The sequence below is a fragment of the Nelumbo nucifera genome, chromosome 6 (genome assembly GCF_055504915.1).
Source record: "Nelumbo nucifera cultivar China Antique chromosome 6, China Antique-T2T, whole genome shotgun sequence".
NCBI lineage: Eukaryota > Viridiplantae > Streptophyta > Magnoliopsida > Proteales > Nelumbonaceae > Nelumbo > Nelumbo nucifera.
The window spans coordinates 39,134,366-39,140,244 of NC_142654.1; the positions used below are offsets into that span (position 1 = coordinate 39,134,366).

Sequence of the window (5,879 nt, forward strand, 5' to 3'; positions counted from 1 at the left end):
CACTGAAATTTCCAATAGACACGGGGGTAGGAGTGTTGTGGGTGACCAATTGGAGTCCCACAAATGTTATGTAGCTTCATTAAAAGCCAAAGGCAAAATGATAGTCGATATAGACTTAGGGCCACCACCAGAGAAGGTAGAAGAAAGAGCTCACCCAATCGGGGAAACGGTTGTGGTACAAGTCTCCAAAACCGAGCCTGAGAAAGTACTCCAGATAGGAGTCCACTTGGAGGAACCTTTGCGATCTAAATTGGTAGGCTTTCTATTAAACAATTTAGATGTTTTTGCCTGGTCAATTGCTGAAATGCCTGGTATAGACCATAGTTTGAAAACTAATAAGGTTAATGTGGACCCTACAATCAGACCAGTCTGGCAGAGGAAGAGAAACCTTGCCTCAGAAAGGTGGAATATAGTAAACGAGGAGGTGGGGAAGCTATTAGCCACGGACTTCAATGAGGAAGTCCAGTACCCAAATTGTGCGTCCAACCCAGTCCTAGTAAAAAAAGAAAACGACAAGTGGAGGATGTGCATAGATTTCACAGACTCGAACCGAGCCTGCCCAAAAGACAGCTTCCCCTTACCCAATATAGATCGCTTGGTAGACGCGACCTCAGGCTATGAACCGCTCAGCTTCATGGATGCCTATTTAGGCTACAATCAAATTCTAATGGACCTAGAAGACAGCCTTCACTACCGAGATAGGTCTGTACTGCTACAAGGTCATGCCGTTCGGTTTGAAAATTGCCGAAGAAACCTATCAGCGATTGGTAAACTTTATTTTTTCTGAGTTGATTGGCAATAAAGTCAAATGTTATGTCGGTGACATGGTTGTAAAAACACTTTTTTCAAAAGATCTAGTTTTCGATTTAAATCTTGTGTTTGATATTTTGCGAAAACATAACTTAAAGTTAAACCTGAACAAGTACAGTTTCGGTGTAACCTCCCGCATGTTCCTGGTTTACATCCTCAGCCAATGTGGTATAGAGGCCAACCCCGAGAAGAACCAAGTTATCCTAGACATGAGACCACCTAGGTCAGTTAAGGAACCCAGAGGCTAATAGGATGAATAGCAGCCTTGAACCGATTTATGTCTAAACCGATTGGGAAGTGCCTTCCCTTTTTCAATGCCATAAAAAAGAATCAAACCTTTGAGTGGACTGATGAATGTCAACTCACCTTTGACGAAGTAAAGCAATACCTCATCTCGCCACCCTGTTGACCAAGCCAGAGGTGGGAGACAAGCTCAAATTTCACCTCTCAGCAAGTGAAAAAGTGATAAGCTCAATCCTTGTGAAAGAGGTAGACAAAGTACAGTGACATGTGTATTATGTTAGAAAAGTTATCCATGCCACCGAGACAGGGTATCCCAACATAGAAAAGCTCGCCTTTGCATTAGTATTAGCCGCGCGAAGGTTAAGGCCCTACTTCTAAGCCCCCATCATTGTGGTGCAAACTGACCAAGATTTGAAACAAGTTCTCATGAAGCCTGAGGTCTCAAGAAGGCTCACCAAATGGTCAATCGGGCTCAGTGAATATGATATTCGGTTCGAACCGCGCACAACAATAAAAGCACAGGTCTTGGCAGACTTTTTGGCCAAGTGTACCTTCTGCTTGCCATCGCCCAAAGAGATAGAGATGGAAGTGCGAACTACATCCAGCATGGTGCCCCCTCCTTGCGAGATAGCCAGCTGAGATATGGAACCCTGCATACTTCACGTAGATGGCTCATCCAACTAGGGCGGGAGCGGAGCTGGGTTAATGCTATACAGACCCTACGAGACAAAGCTAGAATACGCGCTCCAGTTTCAATTCCGAGCATCAAATAACGAGGCTGAATATGAGGCCCTACTAGCAGGCTTAGCACTCACAAAGGAAGTGGGAGCTAGACACATAGTCATTTGTAGCGATTCACAACTTCTCGTGAATCAGGTAAATGAGGACTACAAAGCAATAGAACCCTCCATGACAGCATACCTCTCCAAAGTAAGGGAGCTTCTTTCCAATTTCGACTCTTGGTTTCTCCAACAAAATGAACCATCTTGATAGAGGAACTACCTCACCCATCGATAGAAAGGATGGGTGAAGAAATCACCAGCATCGTAGATGCCGAGCCAAGCTAGATCGACCCAATTTACAACTACCTAAGGCATGGGATGCTACCAACAAAGAGGAACACAGCTCGACGAATAGAGCGATAGGCAGCCCGTTACGTTATTATAGGCGAGATGCTCTACATGAGATCCTTCACATTACCCTACTTACGTTGCCTAACATGAGATGAAGCAAGCCATGTTCTACACGATATCCATGAGGGCCTTTGCAGAGGACACCTGGGGAGCATGGCCCTCGCCTAGAAAGCCTTACAACAAGGATACTATTGGCCCACCAAGAAAGCAGACGTAGCTGAGCTAGTCCAGTCGTGCGACAAACGTCAATGACATGCAAACATCCTACATCAACCCACTACCGATCTGAGATATTTGACCAGACCATGGCCATTTGCGCAGTGGGGGACAAACTTGTTGGAACCCTTTCCACTAGCTAGAGGGTAGAAGAAGTTTTTGGTAGTAGCCATGGATTACTTCACAAAATGTGTGGAAGTTGAACCTTTAGTAACAATAATGGCTCGCAGCGTCCAAATTTTTTTCTAGTGGAGCATAGTATGCAGATTTAGCCTACCCAGAGTACTAGTCTTTGACAATGGGAAGTTGTTTGAGGACATTAAGTTTCAAGCTTGGTGTGACCAAATGGGAATCAAGCAGAGAACTTGCTCACATTTGGACCACAACATACCAGCAATGTGTTGAATGGTACTACAACACTAAAGTCAGAAAATGTAACTTCAGAGTCGGCGATCTAGTACTTCGGAAAATTATGGTACTTGAGCCCGGATCTAGGAAGTTTGGTCCAAACTGGGAAGGTCCCTATAGAGTTTCTAAAATTTTTGGTGGGAATGCATATGAACTTGAGACACTTGAAGGCAAAATGGTTCCCCGGGCATGAAACATAGATAACTTGCATTGGTATTATGTCTAAAAGAGGGATTCAAACAACTTGCTAGCACTAGTTAGCAACTCGCCCAGCAGCAAGCATAAAGCAATAGATAAACCCAAAACCACACAATGCGGCTAAGTCACACAGAACAAACAGACACGAAACATCGATGGAAGCAAACTCCTTTATTTCAAAAAAAAAAAAAAAAGAAAAAGGGGGGAACTGGAACCCCCTACAAGAAGCAGGCCAAGTGGCTGCCTAAAAAAGAAGAAGAGAAATGGTTTGATAAGTTCAGACAGTACAGGGCACACAGGCCCCAAGATCTTACAAGAGCATAAAGCCCCCGGAATAACTGAGAGAATCGCCAAGACCACTACAAATTCCTTGGCCAAGCTAAGAAGCAGGCTACTCGTCACCACCAGCATCATCCTGAGCCTCCTCGCCATGTTCCCCTTCGAACCCCTTTTCGTCGTCTTCATCCTCCTCTTCTAGGGTCAGTGGCTCAGTGTCCACTAGTGCAACGAGCTCGAACGGGACTCCTCCCCTAACCCACTACAATGAACTCTATTCTCAGTAGAATTGTGAGACTAATTGAAAATGGAGGAAGTACTCACCAAAAAACGCAAGGAGGAACTCGGAATGATAGCCACTAAACTCGACGAAGAAAGGAAAAACAGCTTGCTTGTGGAGAACAGAGCTCGCCTCAGCAGCTCAGCAACAAAACCCCAAAACTCTCGCCACAAACCTCTCCTCAGAAAAGTCCAAAGAACAGTGACAAAGAGGGAACCTTGAGGGCCCCCATATTTAAAGCTCGCAAGAAGGAAGTCAATGGCCCAAATTTGGAAATGTGTGACAAGAGCACACCTCCCACGACCTAGCGGCGCCTGCACTTGACAGGCTGTTGACAGTTGAAGATAGGCATTGGAGCCAAACTTGTCATCGTGCTCATCTCGGAAATTTGAAAAGGGGAAGGGGCGCGCGATTTCAAAATTTGAAAAGCCTGCCGTTTCGTGCCAAGCATAGTTCACTAGCCACTCTGAACTGGGCAAGCTAAACTGACCGAATAGGTGAACCAAACCAAAATTGCCCCAAAAACTTCTACTCTCTCTGCCTACTAGGTAGTGACTTGAGAGTGGGGGGCAATTGATTAGGGGAATTTTGGTCAACTCACCTAACATCGGAGACGTGGATGCTGTCAGCAACACAACACCCGACTCAGTGAGACAGCTCGCCAGCTCAACACGTGGCAGCCTATAACAGGTGCGCGGCCGAGCTAATAAGAGCTCGGCCCGTCGACAACAACTTGCCCCAAAACTGTCCCACGTATTGCGCACGCTTGAACACCATTACCATAACTACAGGAACAACTCGCCAAACCGTATGCCGCCGGACTTGCGAACGAGCTGTAACTGCCTCACAAATCTAGCAACTAACAACCCAAACTGCGGAAACAGCTCCATAGAAGACTTAGAGATGTTGCCTGATGGCACTTGAACCTCAGATAGGTGTAAGAAGAATCCAGGATCACTCTAAAAGGTATGCGCATTGAAGCTCTTGAACTCTCTCAAAGATTCTCATCAAATCTCCTCTCTAACTTAAGCATCAGAGTGTTTTCCTGGGTAAAACATACCTAGGCACTCCAATCTTTCTCTCTTTACAAAATCTATTAGCTTGGACTCCCAACTCGGCATCACAGCTCGCCCTTGACAGGCCTGGATTTGGTTCGAGCCACCTCATTAGACATGTGGGAGTGAGCGAATTGTGTATCATCAGACACCAACCCCGTCAAGGACAAGATTTCATCCTCCATTCGTCGAGCACTAGACCAGCCCCTCAACTATGCCAGAATCTACTTGGTCGGTCTGCTTTCTTCCAGATTCCATCGGATTATCTACTTCAATTCTGATCTCATTGTGGCCAACGACATGACTAAGTTATGGGAAATCGATCTGGGTAGCCATGTCATTGGTGCACCAGAGTACTGTCATGCCAACTTCACCAATTACTTCATCGACTAGTTCTGGTCCGACCCGTTTTTCTCTCAAACATTTCAAGGCCGGGATCCCTGTTATTTCAACACCAGCATGATGGTTATCAATGTCTGGAAATGGAGGAAAGGTAAATATACAAAGAAGCTAGAGTCGTCCATGAGAATACAGAAGCGACACCATATATACGAATGGGCTCGCTGCCTTCATTGATCAGTGAATCTACTGAGGGGTCGAGCACAGATGGAAGTATGGAACCAGCACGGGCTTGGTGGGAATAATCTGGAAGGCCACTGCAGGGATCTACATCCTAGACCAGTGAATCTACTGCACTGGAGTGGGAAGGGGAAGCCACCATGGCTGAGATTGGACTCGAAGTGACCTTGTCGTTGGATAGCTTGTGGGCACCGTATGATTTGTTCCGGCACGACGCACGAGCCACTGTTTTCAAACAACTAATCAATCACTTTAAAGAATGAAGCATTATTGTTCACAGTCGTTATTCACGATTATTCATGAACTAGTTCAGCAGTAGCCAGTAGCCCACTCTGCTGCAATTCCACCATCCTGGACCAAAACAGAAAAAAAGAAAATAGCCTTACCTTTCATAGAATTGTAACTTCTGCGAATTAGAAACAATAATGCTTCGTCAGAGAGAAAATATCACAGTAACAGCAAAGAACTAAACATATAGAGAATAAAACATAAAACTCACACTAAACATACAGAGAGGTCGACATAAAACCCGCCATCTGCTCAATTGAACATTTTCAGGAAAGAACTTGGGCAGGATATGGGATGAGATTATACTTTGTTTCATCTTATCAAGGAAGAAGATGATGTTTTATTTCTAAGGGTAATTTTAAGTTTATCGAAAACTTTAAATTGCACATGATG

At 45.0% G+C, this 5,879-nt stretch overlaps 1 pseudogene; it reads left to right on the top strand.

Moving 5' to 3' along the window:
- Positions 1-304: 304 nt before the first annotated feature.
- LOC104586409 (putative galacturonosyltransferase-like 3 pseudogene) lies at positions 305-5,574 on the top strand (annotated as a pseudogene).
- The last annotated feature ends 305 nt before the right edge of the window (positions 5,575-5,879 follow it).